Source organism: Protopterus annectens, chromosome 12.part0 (assembly GCF_019279795.1).
Source record: "Protopterus annectens isolate FY-2018-M chromosome 12.part0, PAN1.0, whole genome shotgun sequence".
Classification (NCBI taxonomy): Eukaryota; Metazoa; Chordata; order Ceratodontiformes; family Protopteridae; genus Protopterus; species Protopterus annectens.
Window position 1 is genome coordinate 827,995,779 of NC_056746.1, and position 21,553 is coordinate 828,017,331.

The following is a 21,553-nucleotide window of genomic DNA, read 5'->3' on the forward strand; positions in this document are numbered from 1 at the left end:
TGACCAGGATTCTCTTTGTTTAGAGAGTGCATTGGAATCAACATTCCTCATAATTTCTTCCAAATGTTCTAAAATTCTTTCAAACTACAATTTTTTTCCCCAGCCAGGTATACCAAATCTGGACTCTAAAAAGAATTGTTAGCTGTACAGAATGCTCTGACAGCCTTCAAGGACCACATTCTTCCTGGACAATTAATGGTAAAGACGGACAGCACCACTGTTATGTCGTACATAAACAAGCAGGGGGGGGGTACACATTCTTAACCCTTCTGCAGACTAGCCATGGCATTGTGGAACACAGCCTTGAGCTAACAAGTGCACCTACAAGCTCAATTCCTGCCAGGAAAATTAAATACACTGGCAGACGGGACTAAGCAGAAACCTCATGGACCCACACGAGTGGAAACGAACCAAGGATTTTCAACATGTTGACAAGCAAATGGGGGAGCCCAGATATAGACCTGTTTGCCTCTCCCCAGAACTACCAATTGGACAAATTTTGCACAAGGACTCCCCACAAGCCTGGAAAGTGGATGCTCTGTCCTTCAGCTGGAAAAACCTGTCAGTCTATGGTTTCCCCCCCTCTGCTCTCCAAAGTACTACTAAAAATCAAACGGGACAAACCAAGGATGATTTTGATTGTACCAGACTGGCCACGCCAACACTGGTACCCCCTCCTGCGCAGCGTCACTGTTAGCCCCATGGCACCTGCCTCTGACTCCTTCCTTGTTGTCTCAGCTGGAGAACCAGATTCTACACCCTCGGCTTCTAACATTGAATCTAGCAGCCTGGTTAATTACCTAATCTGTCCTTTACCATCCCTCAGTAAACCAGTGATGGATATCATTTTAGAGGCAAGGAAGCCTAGTACTATAAAATCTGATGCTGAAAAATGGAAAAGATTCTGTGCCTGGTATCAGTCACAAGGGATGAGAACAGTAGCGCCCAGTTTACCTCGGATTTTACAATACTTTAACTGAGATGCTTCATAAGGGCCTGTCTTTCCTCCAACAAAATTCATGCCTCAGCCATTTCAGCTCATTATAACACAGAGCCTCCCCTCTTCTCTCATCCACTGCTCAAGCAGTTCCTCAGAGGGGCCAAAAATTTAAGACTACCCAGGAGAGCTCCAACTCCAGCCTGGGACCTTAAGTTTGTTTTGGAGAAACTCACTCTTCCTCCTTTCAAGCTAGCTGCTACTGCAGACTTAAAATTTCTTTCTTGGAAAACAGCTTTCCTTATAGCAATCACTTCAGCAAGAAGGGTACCTGAATTACAGGCCCTTATGGCAGTGGAGCCTTTCATCATCTTTCATGCGGACAGGGTGTCTCTCAGAACCAATCCATCCTTCATGCCCAAGGTGTAGTATCCAGTGTGTGGCTCTTAATCAGTCCATTCATTTGCCAACCTTCTTTCCTAATCCACAAAACAAAGGGGAACTGATACGGCACTCCTTAGATGTGCACAGACAACTTAGATTCTACTTGGACAGGACTAAACCTCAAAGGAAATCTGAACTGCTGGTGGCATTTGCTGCAGGGGCAGAGGGGAAGGCTATTTCAAAGCCAACCATTTCTAAATGGAAAGGCCATTGCATTAATTTCTGCTATAAGCACCATTTAAAACCTGTCCCCCAGGGGATCAGACCTCACTCCACCAGGGCTGCGTCTACCTCTACAGCCTTTCTCAGAGGCATCCCTACCTGGGACATCCTAGAAGCTGCTACCTGGAGTTCTGTACATACTTTCACCAAGCATTCATTTGCCAGTTTTCTCTAAATCCAGAGCTGGCTTTGCCACTGCAGTCTTGCAGGGCATTGTAGCTGGTCCTAATGCTATCTACATTCGTCCTCCTTAACCATAGCTTTGGGAATCTAGCCAAATGTAATGACTGCAACAGTGAAACATGAACATAGTACAGTTGTGTACACTTACCATAAATGTAGATGTTCGAGTGTATTCACTGTTGCAGTCCTGGTTACCCCCTCTCCAGCCCCCTAACTTCTTTTGGCTATACCTCTACTTTCCTTTACTATGCTTAAAAGCTTTAGTGTATTTGCTTTTTGTTGGTGGTATATCATTGCATTTTTATATTTAATTGCTCCCCATTAGGGGGATACCTGACATCTGGGGCAAGAAAAACTGATGTAATGGCGTCGGCTGCATGTTTTATGCCCCTGACGTCACGGAAAAGGAGACTGCAACCGACGCAGGACCCAAGACTTTGTTAATCAGGCCGATTGAGTGCTACTGCAAGCAGATAACCCAAAATGTAATGACTGCAACAGTGAATACACTCTAACATCTACATCTATGGTAAGTGTACACAACTGTACTTTATGGTGTCTAAAAGGATGGTGTTCAGTTTTAATGGTTAAGTCTGAAGAAGTGCTTATTGCATGAAAGTGTTTAACTCTTGTTAATAAAAAGGTATGTTTATTCTTGGAATCTTCAGTTATAGTAGTTTACTTCCATTATATGTTGTTTGCTGTTTGTATTTGTGGGTTGACTGCAAGCTCCATACTGATTTCACTAATTTACTTGTGAACAGCCTTAGCTTGTTTGAGTGATTGAATAAGCATGGTCTTAGGGACAGAGGTACTAAAATAAATTCCTAGCCTTGGTTTATTCTGTGCAGGATTGGATATTCAGTATAAGATCTGGATTGACCCATGTGACCCTGCTTCAAGCAAGGTGAATGGTCCTTAGGTGTCAACCGTCATTGTTCCTCTTGCTGCTTTGGGCTCAAATCCTGTTGTTTTGTGATAGATGGCTGCAAATCGGACTGGGTAATAACTTTTTCATTTACATGATACAGCTGCCCTTCCCTGTCTACTAGGGGAAGTGTGGGATGGCTGTAAGCCACTGCAGATGCCCCAAGTCCATCCTTGACCCTCTTTCTAGTATGTCGATAAATGACCTGAATGCAGCAGGTCAGCACGCCTCCATAATCTAGTATGCAGATGATTTGATCTTGAACCGTTTTACCTAAACAATGGAAACATTTGCAAGAAATAGTCCAAGACTCCTTTTCCTCCATAGAAACATGGCTAACAAACTCCTAATTACTTCTAACCCCTAAAAGTCATAAATAATTACTCCAAACCAATTTACTGCACAAAAAGTACTTTTCTGCATATCAGACAATTCTGATTTTCCCAACTTGGGCAACCTGTTAATCCAAGCTATTTCACCACAAATTCTCTAACATCTCCAGTTCACCCTCCCCTCCTGTCTCAGTTGGGAGTTCACAATCAGCTGCAAAAAGTCCTCCCTGCAGCCATCCGTGGACCTAGTTTTTCTGGAGTGCAGTTTGGACACACAAAAAAAATGTAATCCGACTTAGTTCAATAGAAGTTGCAAAGCCGTGCAAACTACTTCCACATCCTTGCTTCCCTCAGCCAGTGCTCAGCAAGGGAGAGCCTAAGGGCTCTGGAGTTCATGGCAGTTACTCTCCCAGTGCTCCCCCTAGCCAGACTGCGAGGAAATTCCAGTAGTACCCAAAAACAGTTTGGTCTCTGCACTCACCCTCTCGACACAGTGAATCCTCTTACCCTGTCTCATTCTGAACTCTTATGGTGGATGGAGCAGGTTTGTCAAACCAGGGCTTTCCTTCACTCCTCTAGTGCCAGTTCAGTATATGTGCACAGATGCCTCGGGCAAGGCATGGGGGGGGCCTGGACAGTCGTCCAAAAAGTGCAGGGTAGAGGGCAGCCAATGCTATTAAAACACATCGTCATGAAAGAAATGAGGGACCCTTATCCAAGCTCTTCAAGTCTTTTCACATTTCCGAAAATGAAATATCCAACAAGTGTTCACAGACAACACAACAGTAATAATGTGGTACATAAGCAAGCAAGGAGGGACCAGATCTGACTAGTTATATAGATTGGCACAGAAAGCATGGGACCTTTCCACCCAGAAAAATGCGTCTCGCAGGTATATACATCACATCATAGGACAATGTGCTGACAGACTCTCAAAACAGGTGGACCCTGAATAGACAGGTTTTCCGGGGCATCCTTCACTTTTGGGGAACCTCTCAGGTAGACCTATTTGCTTCAAAGACCAGCAAACAGCTTCCAATATTTTGCGCTGGATACCACTGGCACTCAGCTTGGAAGATGGATGCTTTCACTTTAAAGTGAACAGGAAAATTCCTGTACATATCCCATCTTCTACTCCTTATTCCAGGACCTCTGAGACAAATGTTAATTTAAAAAAAAAAACTCTTGATTCCCTTTTGGCCAAGACCACATTAGATGTTCTCCGTGTTTCACTGTTGCAGTCCTCACATACGGGTTTATCCGGCTCCCGGTAGCCCTCAGTCGGCCTGAATACCAGAGTCCTTGGTATGTTACGTCTGCTGCCGCCGGTTGTACAATTGATGTCAGTACGTCTGGTATAAAGGGAGGCAGCCGACACCATTTTGTCAGTCTTTCTTGCTGTGGAGCCCGAAGCAGATGCAATTCGCACTAGTGCCAGTCGGCTGTTTACCTTCGTTTTCCGACTACCAAGTTAAAGGTGCCTTCAGATAAGTACCCCATTGGGGATCCTCTTTTCTTGCTTTAACGAATGTCAGATAAAGTTAACTGTCTTGCCTGTGGAAAACAGATTCCGCACCGTGATTTCCTTTCCTATTGTATAACTTGTTTGGGCCTTGAGCACGATGTCCCTAACTGCGATCTCTGTGCTTCCTTTAACCCACGTACCATACGCCGTAGAACTAAGATTTTGTATAAGCATTTCTGAGTTTGGCCTAAGTTCGTCAGTATGGCGTCTTCTGGTCTCCCGACTTTGCATATACATAGGAAATGCAAAGACAAGGACCGCGACAGGTCTAGGGTTAAATCTACTGACTAAGCACCAGTGAAATTGGTAGTCAGCACAGCGGTAGTCAGTGAGGCGCTTCCGCAGCCCCTGCAGTCTGCAGATTTTCAGCCGCAAGCCTCTGCCGAGACCTTTGAGTCCTCCATGCCACAGGCTGCTATTTCGTCTTCAGACCCCTCCGCCTGTCGCCAACTCTGGGTCCGGAGCCACTTTGCAGGCACCGGCTTCTGATGCCTCTTCTTTTCGACAGACCAGAACCAGACCAACTACCTTAATTCAGACTTCTGCAGTTGCTATGCCTCCCGAGTCTCTCCTGATTGCTAGTAAATCTTCCAGCCGCAAACCTACTCACAAGCAGGAGTCTGCCTCCCCTCCTGTACCTTAGTCCTAGTTGGTAAAGATGGCTGGTGATCTTCTTTCCCAGATTAGGGGCTGTCATTCAGCCCCCTTCAAAGAGGGCTAGAGAATTATCGCCTGATGTTTTGTCCGTCTCCGATTCTGAGATTTCCAGTACGTCTGCTGGTGAAACAGGAAATTTTCAACTTTTTTCTGGCTTGAGGATTCTGATGCTGAGGACACTATCCCTTCTGCCTTCCCTCCAGAAGATTTTTCCTTTGGGGATACTTTGAATACCTTAGGGAGCCTTTTAAATGGGAATGTCAGGATTTTCCACAGTCTAAGAAAAGAATCCGGGAATTTCTATATTTGCCACAGCATAAGCCTCTGGCTACACATCCAGTTTTGGAAGTTGTGGATGATGTTTTCATGGAAAATTCTTTAACTCCTTATTCTATTCCTCCTGCCCCCAGAAAAACAGATGGGTATTACAGGGTTCCTGAATCTCATCAGTTCCTTTTTAAAAACCCTACTGCTGATCCAGAAATTATTTCTCAAGGCCCCAAGGGTGTTAAGGCTACTATTGCTAAAAACCCTGTCCCTTCTGATAAGGAATCTAGGGCCTTGGACAGGTGGGGTAAAAAAGTCTATACCTCCAACTCTTGGCATTAGATCCGTGAATTGTCTTTTTCACATGCATAAGTATCAGCAGCATACTTTGGAGGCTATTAAGGCTAAACTTGGAGATATTCCTTCCATGATGGAGAACAAAGATTTAAAAGACTAAATTCTGCCAATTTAGTTAATGAGCATTCACTTCATTGTGGTTTTGACTCTTTGGAGGCTTCCTGCAGAGCAGCAGCCACTGGTTCTGTAATTAGAAGGCATGCTTGGCTCAGGGAGCAGCCTCTTTCTGAACCAGTTAAATCAAAATTGCTGGATGTCCCTTTGCACAAGGGTAATCTTTTTGGTAATAAGGCTGAGTAGGTACTTAAGAAGTTATACCACTGTAACAGCACTATGAGGAAATAAAGCTGCAGTTGAAGGTTCGAATATTTAATAATGCAACAAGTAAAACGTAACTATTTACCATTTGTTGGTACTTAAGAAGTTAGAGGAGAAGTCAAAATCTATGCAAGCTGTAAAAGATTTCCTTCAGGTTCAGCCTCCTCTGTTTAGTAGGCATTATCCTTCCAAGAATTGGTCTTGCCCTGATCCTGGCAAGCAGGGTTGCTCTAGGTCTAGGAATTTCAGATCTTCCAGAGGGCAGGCTCCTGACCCTCAAAGGGGTAAACAACGGCATTCTTCTAAATCGGGGAGTTCTAAGCCAACTTCCCAAAGCAAACATTCTCAATGACTCCGGCCTTCTTGTGACTACCTCTGCGGACCCTGGGTTTCCTTTGGCAGAAGGTTAGCCTGGTTTGCAGAGGAATGGTCTACCATCACAGATGACAAATGGGTGCTCAATATAGTAAACCAATGTTTCAAGTTTTGCTTTCACACCTTCCCTGTTTTACAAGGATACCCAGAACTCTCAGGGCAGAGGTACAAACTCAAATTTCTTCTCTACTGACTATGGCGGCTATAGAGCCAGTTCCTGCAAATCAGGTAGGCCTAGGTTTTTATGCAAGGCTTTTTCTGGTACCCAAGAAAGGGGGCACCTGGCACCCTGTCCTGGATCTGTCCATTCTAAACACTTTTCTGGTGATTCCCAAATTCAAGATGCTCACTCTTCAACAATTACTACCAATGCTGGGCAAGGATTCATGGCTGGTAACTTTGGACCTCAAGGAGGCTTATCTGCACATCCCCATAAGGGAAAGTTGCAAGGCAGATGTCCTTCAAGGATGCATCTGCAGTCATAACATATGGGTTGTCCTGCCTCAGGCAGACCTTCGGCCGGATTCCAAAGTCTGGGTCTGGCCTCGGCTGATGTCGCACTTTCCCCGACGTCAGAGCGTCTGGGGTATAAGCATCAGCCGACGCCATATTCCCCAGTCTTTCTTGTCGCGTGGTGCCCGAAGCAGAAGCAGTTCGCAAGTGCCGGTCGGCCAGCTCCTGTGATTCAGCTACCGAAGACTTCGAAAAAGCTAAGTACCCCGTTGGGGACTCTTTCTTGCCTCAGCCGATGTCAGATAAAGTAAATAATTGTTTAACTTGTGAGAAACAAATACCTCGTAAGGATTTCCACTCTTACTGCCTCCCTTGCTTAGGCCCAGACCACGAGATCTCGGCCTGCTCAGCCTGTGCTTCCTTCAACCGCGGTCGGAGTTTGCAGAGGAATTCTTTGGGGCTAATTTTGCGTACAAGATGCCGTCAGAGACTCCAACTTCGCATGTGGTGAAAAAACGGAAGGACAAGGACCGACACATGCGGCCTGCGGTTTCGGCTGAAACCACGGTTAGGCCTACCGCGAGTGTCTCTGTTTCGGCCGAAACAGAGTCCTCAGTGCTTCCTTTAACCAAATCCACTCAACCGACTACCTCAGCCCTGGAGGCCCCGGCCGAGTCGGTTATTGAATTACCTACTGAAACCGGTGTCCAGGAAATGTCCAACACCATTCCTTTAGACAAGTCTACTCCTGCACGTGGTGCAGCCAGACCCCCTGCATCCATGTCCATTAAGGCCTTTTCTAGGGCTAAAGCTGCTAAACTTGCTAAAGCTTTGCCTCCCAAGATTACCTCTGAGACCTTCTACTGGCTCTCAGATTCTCAGCCTAGCAGAGGATCTTATCTCTTTAATTAGAGGTTCTCAACCTCACCCGGACAGGGGCTCTCAACCACCACCAGACAAAAGGCCCAGGGCTGAGCCCTCTGACCCCCACTCTTCAGATGAGTCTACGGATGGATCTGTGTTGTCAGATCACCAGGAGGAGGCTTATTCGGCCTACGAGGATTCTGATGCTGAAGAATCTATTCCTTCGGCCTCCCCTCCTGAAGAGTTTTCATTTGGTGAGACACTGCACTCCTGAGAGAACATTTTCAATGGCAGGGCCAGGAATTTTCTGATTCTAGAAAGAGATTAAGGACCTTTTTACATTTACCTCGGCATAGGCCTTTAGCTATACCTCCTGTTTTGAATGTTATTGATGATGTGTACTCTGATGCTAGTACAGCCCCTGATTCTCTCCCTCCGGCTCCTGCCAAACCTGATAGGTACTACAGGGTCCCGGATTCTCATCTACATCTGTACAAGGCCCACTCTGCAGACCCAGAAACTATTTCCCAGGGCCCAAAAGGGGTTGCAGCTGCTACTGCTAAAAATCCTCTACCTTCTGAAAGGGAGTCTAGAGCTTTAGAGAGATGGGGAAAGAAAGTATATACTTCTGCAACTCTTTCCATGAGGGCATTAAATTGTCAATTTCATATGATTCAGTACCAAGAGTATTTGTTAGATGAATTGCATAAGAAGCTTTCCTCTTCTGAACCCCTTGACCGTAAATCACTTCAGGATCTGGTACATAACTCACAGCAGGTTAGCAACCATTTTTTGCAGTGTGGTTATGATGCACTGGAAGCTTCATGTAGGTCAGCTATGACAGGGGCAGTTATACGTAGGCATGCCTGGTTGAAGGAACAATCTTTACCAGACCATGTTAAAGCTAAGCTCCTGGATGCTCCAATGGAAAAACAAAAATTATTTGGTTCCACGGCTCAGGAGGTCTTAAAGAAATTTGAAGAAAAGGCAAAATCTGTGCAAACAGTTAAGGACTTTCTGCAAGTACAACCACCGAGATTCAGCAGAAATTGGCTTACTAAGAATTGGTCCTTTCTGGACTCGGACAGATCCCAGAGAGGCAGGAACAGGCGTGCCAGAGGTAGAGGGCAAGCTAGAGGCTCCTACAGAGGCCATCAGTGGCAGCCTCCCAACCAGAGAGGTAGTGCAGGAACAACAACTGCTACACCAGGACAGACTCAATGACTTTATTTTGACTCCGCCGACCAGGGCTCAATTAGAAGCACCATTGGGCGGAAAGCTTTCTTTATTCTCAAAAAATTGGCATTACATCGCAAGGGACACATGGGCACTGCAAATAACAGACAAAGGATACAGGTTCCATTTCCACACATTGCCAAAAAGAAAAGGAATGCCAGACCTGCCACCAAATCAGAGGGCAGAGGCTTCGAAGCAAATCAACAAATTAATACAAATGAAAGCCATAGAAAAGGTACCTCTTTCAGAACAAGGCCAAGGATTTTATTCCAGATTATTCCTTGTTCCAAGAAAAGAAAATCAGTGGAGGCCTATTCTCGACCTGTCCGCACTGAATACTTACCTCATTGTGCCAAAATTCAAGATGCTGACCCTACAGCAACTTCTTCCCATGCTGGGCAAGGAGTCTTGGCTGGTGACTCTAGATCTCAAGGAGGCATACCTGTATGTCCCTATTCGACAAAGTTGCAGAAGACACCTCAGATTTCTTGCAGGATCAGAGCATTATCAATTCTCAGCATTGCCCTTTGGCTTATCTACTGCGCCCAGAGTATTCACGAAATACCTGGCATCAGTAATTGCACACTGCAGACTTCAGGGGATTCAAATCTACCCATATCTGGATGACTGCCTTATACAAGCGGACAACAAGGAAAATTTGCTAAAGGACTTGGACTATGCCATCCACCTATTACAAGCCTTGGGATACACAGTCAACATCCAAAAATCAAGACTTGTTCCATCCCAAAAAATAACCTTTTTGGGTGCAGATCTAGACACAACCACCCAAATGGCCTTTTCTCACAGAAGAAAAACAAAAACAACTTCCGGATTACTTCAAGAATATGACAAGACAAACTCAGCTGACTGCAAGGAAAATCCTGCAGGCCCTGGGTTACATGGCATCCTGCATAATTCTGATTCCACAAGCCAGGCTGCATATGAGAAAATTGCAATGGTACCTAAGGAGTGTATGGACTCAGCACAGTCACAGTTTAGAAACTTTGATCCCACTCATTCCTTGCCTTCAAAAGGAATTCCTGTGGTGGGCTCAAGCCTGCCAGTCCAACAGAGGGTTGCCTTTCAACAAACCAAAAGCAAACCAAACCATCTCCACGTACGCTTCAGACCGAGGCTGGGGAGCACACATGGAGGACAAATGTATCCAAGGGCTATGGTCTCAAGGACAGCTGCGCATGCACATAAACCTAAAGGAAATGCTGGCAGTGATGCACGCAATCGAGGCCTTCAAACCTTTCCTTCATCAAGGCCACCTGCTAATAAGGACAGACAACACCACAGTTATCTGGTACATAAACAAGCAAGGAGGCACGCATTCCTACCCTCTATGCAGACTGGCCATGAATCTATGGGAACTTTGCTTGAAACTCAATATACAACTACAGTCCCAGTTCGTGCCAGGGAAAGACAATACACTGGCAGACAGCTTAAGCAGAACTACCATGGATGCACACGAATGGATGCTGCACCCAGACATCTTCTTACTCATAACACAATCATGGGGAAGGCCGGAGATCTGTTCGCCTCACCCCACAATCATCAACTGAAGACATTCTGCTCAAGGACATACCACCCACAAGCATGGAAGGTGGACACTCTCTCTTTCAGCTGGAAAGCTCTAAAAGTCTATGCTTTCCCACCACTCCCATTAACGTCCAAAGTTTTACTGAAGATCAGGGCAGAACAGCCAAGAGTGATTCTGATAGCTCCAGACTGGCCAAGGCAGCACTGGTACCCACTGTTGAAGAGCATGTCACAGACGAAACCATGGCCTCTCCCCCTATGGCCACTTGTTCTGACACAGAACAATTTCAAGATCCTGCATCCCAACTTGAAAACCTTGCAGCTAACTGCCTGGAGAATACCATGACCCCTCCTCAGAATAGCTTATCACAAAGAGTAAAGGACATTATTATGGAAGCTCGCCGGCCTTCCACAAGGAAGGCATACTCAGCAAAATGGAAAAGATTTCTCATTTGGAACACAACAAAAGGCCTAGATGTGACAGTGATGAGCATGGGACATATACTGGAATACTTAGCAGAATTGTTCCACAATGGCCTGTCTTATTCTTCCATTAAGATACATGCCTCAGCAATTTCAGCAGAATACAATGTTGATCCACCTATCTTCTCGCATCCTCTCAAGACAATTTCTGAGAGGAATCAAAAACATCGATCCTCCAAGGAAACCACCCTTACCTACTTGGGACCTTAACTTTGTGCTGGAGAAACTAACACTTCCTCCCTTTGAACCAGCAGCATCGGCGGATCTACAGTTTCTGTCTTGGAAAACTGCATTCCTTCTGGCCATAACTTCAGCAAGAAGAGTATCTAAGTTACAAGCTTTAATGGCAGTGCAGCCATTTCTTATTTTCCATCAAGACAGAGTTTCATTGAGAACCAATCCTACTTTTATGCCAAAGGTGGTATCTAGGGTATCCTTGAACCAAGCAATTCACTTACCTACATTCTTCCCAAATCCACAAAATAAAGGGGAGAAACTTCTACACACTCTGGATATACACAGACAATTACGCTACTATTTGGACAGAACTAAAAGTTACAGAAAGACTGACCAACTGTGTTTGTAGCATATGCTGCTGGGGCACAAGGAAAAGCAATTTCCAAACAGACAATTTCAAAATGGATAGGAAATTGCATTCATTTTTGTTACTCCTTTCATGGAAAGACTGTTCCTGCAAACATTAGGCCTCATTCCACGAGAGCCACAGCCACCACTACAGCCTTCCTAAGAGGGGTGGCTACCAAGGGCATTTTAGAAGCTGCTACATGGAGCTCCGTGCATACATTTGCCAAGCATTACAATTTACCTTTATACTCCAGATCCAGAGCAGGTTTTGCTACAGCAGTCCTGCAGGGTATCTTAACTACACCATCCTTTTCTTAGTGCCTCCACCCCCAGATTGGCTACGGTATTTTACCCATATGTTATGACTGCAGATGCATCCTTGAAGGACATAGTACAGTTTTGTACCTACCATAAATGTAGATGTCCGATAAGTATGCATCTGCAGTCAGGTTTACCCTCCCTCCTTCCCCTCTGTGGTATTCCTAGGGTGCTTACCCCTCTATTAGCTAGCTGGGGGATCTATTATGGTGTATTTGTTTGTATATATATATATATATGTATATATTTTTGAAAATGTTTGGAATTTATTGCATTTCTCCAAATTTAGCCTTCCTAGAGGGCACCTGGCATATGGGGCAAGAAACACTGAGGAAGATGGCGTCGGCTGATGCTTTTATACCCCAGACGCTCTGACGTCGGGGAAAGTGCGACATCAGCCGAGGCCAGACCCAGACTTTGGAATCCGGCCGACCGAAGGGCTGCCTGAGGCAGGAAAACCCATATGTTATGACTGCAGATGCATACCTATCGGACATCTACATTTATGGTAGGTACAAAACTGTACTTTCCTTAGTTTCAGACTGGGGAGCAACACTTTCAATTCTCTGCATTCCCTTTGGCTTATCTACTGCTCCCAGAGTTTTTACGAAGTGCCTGGCTCCAGCCATTGCCTTTTGCAGGCAGAGAAACATTCAAAATTATCCTTACCTGGACGACTGTCTCATTCAAGCAAACTCGAAACTAGAAAAGGATTTGGATTTCGTGAAGAACATTCTCACCTCTTTTGGTTACACTCTCAACGAAAAGAAGTCAAAGTTGCTTCCTTCAAGGGAGATTGTTTGTTTTCCTGAGAGCGAGTCTGAATACAGCCACCCAGATGGTATTCCTCCCTCAACAGAAGCAAGATCTTTCTGCTTACTTCATGAACTTGGCAAGCATGACCCTGCTCTCTGCAAGGCAATTCCTGCAAGCGCTGGGGTTCATGGCTTCATGTATTTTGATGATCCCGTTTGCAAGGCAGCATATGAGAAAACTTCAATGGTACCTCAAGAATCTTTGGTGTCAACACACACAGGACTTAGACTTGATTCTTCCAGATTCCCTGGCTACAAATGGAGTTCCTCTGGTGGGCTACAGCCTGTTCTCAGAACAAGGGTCTGCCTTTCCACCCACCATCCGCCAGCCAGACACTCACCACAGATGCCTCAGGTGTTGCATGGGGGGGGTCTCCTGGAGGGCAGGGGCATACAGGGGACTTGGAGCACTCAGCTGATTCATCTGCACATAAACTTAAAAGAATTGATGGCAGTGCAGCAGGCCTTGCTGGCTTTCAAGGACCTACTCTACCCTGGGACTCTGCTGATCAGGACAGACAATACCACAGTCATGTGGTACATCAACAACAAGCAAGGGAGGACTCACTCTTACCCCTTGTGCAGACAAAGCATGAGACTATGGTATATAGAAGCATCCATGGGCTTGCATCTAATAGCCCAGTATCTTCCAGGGAGGCTGAACTCCTTGGCGGATCATCTGAGCAGACATGTTCTGGACCCTCACATGTGGCAACTGAACAGGGACATTTTCCATCGCATCACTCATCATTGGGGCACCCCACAAGTGGATCTTTTCTCCTCTCACACCAATCCTCTCCTTCCAACTTTCTGCACCAGGGAGTTTCACAACAAAGCTTGGAGGGTGGATGCGTTGTTCTTCCCAGGGACAACTCTCAGTTTATGCATTCCCTCCTCTGCCTTCTCTTCCCAGAATGCTGCTAAAGATAAGGGACGAAAAACCAAAGGCTGTTCTGATAGCTCCAGATTAGCCCAGGCAGCATTGGTATCCCCTCCTTCACAGCCTTTCCCAGGCTCAGCCTTGGCATCTTCCCCTGGTACCAGATCTGTTGGTTCAGGGAGGGTAAAAGTTCCTTCATCCTCATCTTCAAACTCTGCATTAACTGCCTGGCTAATACTTGAAATTTTTCCCAACAGGTGGTTGAAGTCCTTCATGAGGCCAGGAGGCCTAGCACAAGAAAATCCTATGCAGATAAATGGAAGAGATTTTGCTCTTGGATGCTAACTAAAGGAGAAGACTCTTCTCACCCTTCTCTTTCACTCATTCTTGACTACCTAGCAGGCTTGCTTAATGGTGGACTTTCCTTTTCTTCAATCAAAATTCACACTTCAGCAATTTCGGCTCATTGTTCTTTTGAGCAACCCATTTTTTCTCACCCCTTGATGAAGCAGTTCCTGAAGGGAGCTAGCAATCTTAGACCTCCCAGAAGAACTCTTACTCCTGCTTGGGATCTTAATTTTGTCCTGGAAAAACTTATTCTGCCTCCCTTTGAACCAGCTGCCTCTGCAGATTTGAAATTTCTATCCTGGAAGATGCTTTCCTTTTAGCTATAACTTCAGTTAAAAGGGTATCTGAGCTGCAAGCCTTAGTGGCAGTAGAACCTTTCATTATTTTTCGCTCAGATCGGGTTTCTCTGAGAACCAATCCCCAAGGTGGTTTCCAGTTTAACCTTTAACCAGTCTATTCACCTGCCTACATTTTTCAACATTCCCCAAAATAAATGGGAAAGGATTCTGCACTCTCTTGATGTGCATAGACAGCTGAGATTTTACTTAGGACTAAATCCTTTCAAAAATCTGAACAGTTATTGGTTAGTTTTGCACCTGGGGCTCAGGGTAAAGCTATTTCAAAACAAACCATCTCCAAATGGATTGCTTATTGTACTCACTTTTGTTATCTGTAGCATGGGAAGATTCCCCTCAAGGTATTAGGACCCATTCTACTAGAGCAGCCTCTACCTCTGCAGCCTTTCTGAGAGGTGTGCCTACTAAGGACATTCTAGAAGTAGCTACTTGGTCTTCTGTTCTTACTTTCACAAAGCATTACAATCTACCTTTGTTTTCTAAATCCAGGCTGGTTTTGGCTCTGCAGTTTTGCAGGGCCTCCTTACCCAACCCTTAATCTGTGATCCCCCCCCCCTTTTGTCTTCTTACTGGGCTTTGGGAATCAACCCATATGTGAGGACTGCAACAGTGAAACACGAAGAACATAGTACAGTTGTGTACACTTAACATAAATGCAGATGTTAGAGTGTATTCACTGTTGCAGTCCCACGCTCCATTCCCCCTTTTTTCCTAAGGCACAGACTATAGATTTTTATTTTTTGTATGACGTATCCAGGGTGCTACCATTCCTGGGTTAGCTTCTTTTGGGGGCTCCTGACAGTTAAGGCAAGAAAAACTGAGGAAATGGCGTCGGCTGCCTCTCTTCATACCTGACGTACTGACATCAGTTTTACAGCCGACAGCAGCTGACGTCATATACCAAGGACTCTGTTATTCGGGCTGACTGAGGGCTACTGGGAGCCAGATAAACCATATGCGAGGACTGCAACAGTGAATACACTCTAACATCTACATTTATGTTAAGTGTACACAACTGTACTTTCCCTTTTTCTTTTTTTTTTGTAGCTGGAGCAAATGCTGCAACCTGCCACACCAAGCAGATCTCATCACTCAACAGAAAGTGTTACTGCTGTACCTAATTTCATCCCTAAACCTAACTGTGGATGACAGGTTTCTGATCCCTTCCATGCACACTTTTCTGAAGGTGTTAATTTTCTGCAAGAAGCCAGGGGTCCCACCACTTGAAAATGTTCCATATCCAAACAGAACCCCAATCAATTAGAGGTACATTCTGTCCTTCAGTGCAGTGGTCTGACCTAGTCTTCTATCAAAGACCACCTGTCTGCCATCTCCACTTGCTTACCTCTCACTCCCCTACTTGTGCCTAGGTCTGTGGTCAGGTTATTCCTCAAAGGGGTACTGCATTTTGCACCACCTAGAAAGCCTGTTATCCCTACTTGGGACCTAAACTTTGTGCCGGCGAAGCTTACCTTGCCCTTTTTTGAACTGGAACATCAACAAACCTTAAATTCTGTACTTGGGAAAACTGTCCTCTTTGCCCCTAACTTCATTTAGAGTGTCAGCTTCTGGCACTCATAGCTATTCCTCCCTTTATTTTTCATGAAGACAGGGTGACCCTCCAGACTAATATGTAATTTATGACTAAAGTACTGAATGAACTCTTTCAGGCCATAAACGTACCTACCTTCTTTTGCAACCCACAGAATCAATGTTTGTTTCTTTCAAGGATTCTAAACTGAGGCAACAAGTATCCAGGCAAGCCATTGCAAGCTGGATCTCTAAGGACCCCCTCATTTTGTTACAGAAGTCCTTTTCCTCTTGCCCTCAAGCTCACTTCACCAGAGCAGTAGCAGCCTCTGGTGTTTTCTACAAAGTAGTGCATGGCAGGTCCATTCTGGAGGCTTACCACCTGGTCATCTATACTCATTGTCATTAAACTCTTCAGGTTAGAGCAATTTTCAGGGTATATAGCTGCCTTCACCAGGTTAAGTGCTATCTGGCCTCTTGCACAATTCTACTGCCTTTTAACCAACATCTTGTACCTTCCCCTTTAACTCTCTGGGAATCACCCATGTGTTAGGAATACTGCAACAGTGATTTTTAGTCAGAACATTGTACATTTGTGTAAGAACTTGCCATACATTGTACACTTACCACAACAGTAGTGTCCTACTGATCATTTTTGCAGTACTCCTTTCCGCCCTCCTTCCCTTCTATATTTTTATCTTTTCTTTACTCAGTTTTCCTTCAGCTCATATCCTGAGAAGCACATTAGAGCCAAGGCGGCTTTACCACTTCATGCTGTGCCTCTCCTAGCTGACCAGTGTTCTGTCTTAGTTCAGGCCACTGGCTTGGAGATGGTCTGAATTATGCTTGTACGTCCATCTGTATACCCCTATGCTTGTCACACAGTACATGTACAGTCCTAGGCAGATAAAGCTTTGGTACCATGGCCAGATGTGACAGCAGTTGTAACCCATGTTTTAGGAATACTGCAGCAGTGATCAGTAGTATATCTACTCTTACGGTAAATTCTTACACAACTTAATTTTCCACCTTGGGATTTTAAACTTTGTGATGAGGGTTTGACAATGCCACCATTCAAACCAAGTTCATCAGCACCATTAAAGTTCCTGTCCTGAAAAACACTGGTTTTGGTAGGCATCACTTCTACTAGGAGAGTCTTCGAATTTCAGATACCTTTAGTTAGCACCCTATTTGGTCTTCCACAAGGACTGGACTTAGATCTACACTAGTATATCATTTCTCCCTAAAGTAGCTTCTGATATGAATATGATACAGCCTTTACACCTGCTAGTATTTTTTTCTAACAAAGGAGAGTACATGCTCCAAATCCTAGATGCAAGTAGACCACTCTGTTTCTGCCTTCGCATGTCTGCTGGTCTTTGGAGAGACTTGTAGCTTTGTCTTCTTTGCACCGAACAAGTTAAGTAAAAACAAGTTTCCAAGGTATTACTGTCCAGATGGCTTTCAGATTGCATTTCTTTCATCTATGCCATGCACAACCAGCTTTTGCTAGGCAAACCTTATTTTTATTTTGCCAAGACAGTGGCAACTTTTACCACCTTTTTCATGTGTTCTTGAATACATGAAATATTCGCTGCTACCACTTGGTCCTCCATGTACACCTTCGTCTAGCACTACAAGTTGGATTCCATTTCTAGGGCTAGAGCAAGGGTCACCTGTTATGCCACCCCATAGTTCAGGTAACTTGAGATGGTGGTCAACAGGTCAGATTAGATAGACTGAATGAATTACATATAAAAGTTATGTACTTAACCATAATGTTCAATCCTTTCTTACATGCCACTCCAATACAACTGTCCCTCCATCTTTTTTAGGACCTGAAGGGTTTTAATCATTTCTTGGTAAATGCTTATGAACATGTGTGTATGTTCTTATATGAATGCATGTGTTGACAGGGTAAGTAGACACTGATGCATTATGGAATGGAAAAACTTTAAGACACTAAAGGCTGGAGCACTATTGCTGCAGAACTAATGCTGCAGAGTCATGTCCTGCAGTTGTCTTAAGGACCCGCAGATCGTATTGGAGGGACATGAATGAAAGGAGCTGGTGTTAAGTACATTATTTTTGTTTTTAATGTTTAACTTCTGAAGTCTTGAAGGTGAAAACACTCGTCTACTGTATCTCCTTTTACCCTAACAAAACAAAAGTAATATCTGCAACAATAAAATGTCTCATTTTCAGTTAATTACTGATTTTAATATTTCAGCAAGAATTATTTAATAAAGCAATCCGTTTACACTTCATATGTCTGCTGTGTAGTGTGCCTCTTGGCCATCATTTACCCGATAAGGCCTCAGTTTCATCCAGTCCTATAGATTTAATTTGACCAGCCACCAAGGTTTCCCCAAAGCATGGCAGTGGTTAGCAGTTAGTTCCATACAGTGTTGGGTGTGACTTTGTGTTTAATAGCATTGGAGGCATTTGAAGAGATGTAACTGGAGACCATTATAGTTGAAGCCAAAGTGAGATTACTTCACTGGGTTAAGAATTGGCTTTTTTATTTGACTACAGTTGGGCTTTAAAGATCACAATGAGTCACAGTAATTCTATGGATTAGAGTTGATCAATCCACAGCCCTTTTTTTCCCGTTAATGACCATTATGAAAACTGAAAACACTTAAAAATTCACAGTGGTGATTATATCCACCATAGGGAGTTTCATCATTACTTCTAAGAAACGCTAAGTACATCTTTGTGAAGTAGTGTATTAACTGAAAATCAAGAAAGGTTTGTCAAGACCTAAATATAAAAAGTGAAGTGGGTAAGACAGTATATGAAGAAAGATTTTGTAACCCATTAAGTACTTGCAGATCAAGGCAGAGTGGCAACCTGACTGTCTCAACCTGATGCAGAGACTAGTAAAGGAGAGTGTGTGGGAATTCAAATGATCCATGGTTATGAAGCGATGAACAGCAAGTTTATCGAAAAAGCAACACATTCAGCAGCTGCTAAACCAAAAGCCAATTGCTGAGATTTTGCTTCAGTACTAGGAATGTTCAACATTGAGCAGGTGGTGGTTTGGTGTGGACCACTTAATCATTCCTGGAACATTAACGATGCTTATTTTGTAGAGCTTTTAATAACAAAAGGGTAGTCATGCTAACAAGAAAGATAATTCCAACTAAAATGAGACGCACGAGCCAGATGTGACGCATGTCTTCTCCCATTGTTTCCGTATGTCATACTGATGCTTGGAATTGGAAAATCAGAATTTTTCTGAAGAGCATTGGTGCTGCACAATGTCATAATGACATAGAAAGCTCTGTTTACGATAGTCCTAGCACAGTAGTCAGAATGTCACAGGAGGTGATGAAACGTAAAGTTCCGACCTTGGTGTTTAGTTGGTAAGATGTATTTTAAGTAAGTGCAGGGTAACGAGTATGGGATTTGGTATTATAAAACAGTGCATCATTTTGTGAATTTTTGTATTCTGCAGCTTGTAACATACTGGAAGGAAGAGCAGTTAACAGTGGTACAGATGGTTTTGTGTTAGTCGAAGTAAAGATGTTTACATAGTGGTGTCAGTGTTCTTCAAGTAATACTTAGATCATTTCACACTTCAACTTGTATGTTGTTACATGTGCTACTTGGATGCCTTTTTAGAGTCTCTGGTGTATTTACCTTTTGTTGACTGGGTTAAGCGCACAGTTCCTATGGTATGTTTTCAGGTGAGACCAGAGCTGGAATTTATACTTCTAGGATGGATTTGGTTGTTGGTACACACTGCACAACTTAGTCTTATTAGTCTGCAGACTGCCTGGTTTGTAATCTGTAATACCTGTTTTTATCTATGTGGAAAGTGTGGTTTTATGTCGATTCATTGTGGAGGTGTGAAGAATAAATTCCCACAAAGCTGAAAAGACCAACTTAGGAAAGCTTCTGGATTGTAATGCAGACAGAAGAAATGACTATAAAGGAATACATTAAAAGTTATGTCTTCTAATTTTCAATTTGTATATAGTAGGGAAAAAACTCTTTGCAGCATTCCATTTGAGCAGAGACTGTACCAGGTGTGCTGTGTAATCTGTACTTTTGTTTTTAAGAATTGCTGACATAATTCATTTATTTTTCTTGCTTGTTCTTGCAGTTCCTTTTAACTCTACTGAAAACATCATTCTTGTACATTAAACATTACCACAAACGTTTTTTCCTAGAATGAACTACATTATTTTATTTTTGTAAAATATATATGCATGCAAATAGTAGAAGAAAATGTGGTTACAGAGAATCCAGCAAGTCTTCATGGTGAACAAATGTGTTTGATGGAGAAAGGTAAGTGAGAGTTTGGAGTTGAAGATCTGCAGTAAGTTGTACACACACACACACACACACTGGGATAATTTTAGCAATGCATAAAACTTTGAGATATACTAAATTTGCTAGTACAAGCAGTGCAGCCAACTGCTGTTTTTTTTTTCTGTAGAACTGCAGGCAGATATTTCATGTAATAATTAATTTGTCCTCAGAAAGTAGAGCATCTCCTGTAATATGCAGCACCCATAAGAAGCTTGCAAAATATTTGGAATACCTATGACTAGAAATCTACTCTCTGTTGTGGTACATAGGATAGCACAGTCCATACCACATTATTTTGTCCAGAAGCACATGTGATTACTTTGTAAAATACATAATGTGAAGTTCTATCTCGCTGGTCATTCTTACAGATGGGTTCGGAGCCAATCCTCAGCTGCAAGTCGGCCTACTACAAAGCTCGAGGTCTACAGACAGCTCGTGCTATCCTATGTACCACAACAGAGAGTAGATTTCTAGTCCCTATCCCATGATGCACCTAGTTACCCCAGATCTAGTTTACCACTGCAGTAGATCGGAGGTTCCTCAGCCATACCTCGGGCCAGTAAAACTTGTATCAAAAATTTTAGTATTATAACTTAATCTTCTTAGCTTAGCTTTAGTTTATTTAGTATTATATCTCTTTAGAATATATTCCTTGGTGTGCCTTTTTCAAAGTTAAATATAGCTTTTGGCCTTCATTTTTTTTTCTAAAGGCCTTTCTAATTAAAGTAGTTGGTGTAGTTATATAGTTACTGCATCTTTGATTACTTTTGATATTTAGAAGTGCTTACATATAGTTAGTGTGTGTGTGTTTAAAGTGACACTTTGTCACAGGGTGTGTCTTTAGCTTATTATTGTAGTTTCACTGATGCTGTTCATTATGGCTGACCACGATAGGGATAAACATCCTAAGTCAGGTTTCAAAAAATATCCAAAATGTGAACAGAAAATGGCCTGTAATTGATGGCCATGTTAACTGTGTTTACTGTTTGGGAGCTTTACACCTTCAAGAAAATTGCTCCATTTGTCATTACTTCACTTATAGGGTCCTTCAGGAGCGAAAGAGGAAGTTAATTGACAGAGGGTTAGTCAAACAGTCTTTTCAAGAAGCCTTGAGTGACCAGGACAGGTCTAGCAAATCCTCAGTCTTCTAAGGCTTCTACTTCAGAAGTAAAAAAAAAAAACCCAAAGAAATCTTCAACATCGGCTCCACAGCCCTCAGAGCCGAGCATTTTGTCTTTTCATAGCCAGTCCCCGGTCCTGGAGCCTGTATCAGAG

The 21,553-nt window shown here is 43.6% G+C and overlaps 1 protein-coding gene across 6 annotated transcripts in view; it reads left to right on the forward strand.

The window, feature by feature from the left end:
* Positions 1 to 21,553, forward strand: part of TPD52L2 (TPD52 like 2) — a 566,267-nt gene that overhangs the window by 332,570 nt on the left and 212,144 nt on the right. The gene's annotated exons all lie outside the window — the stretch shown is intronic.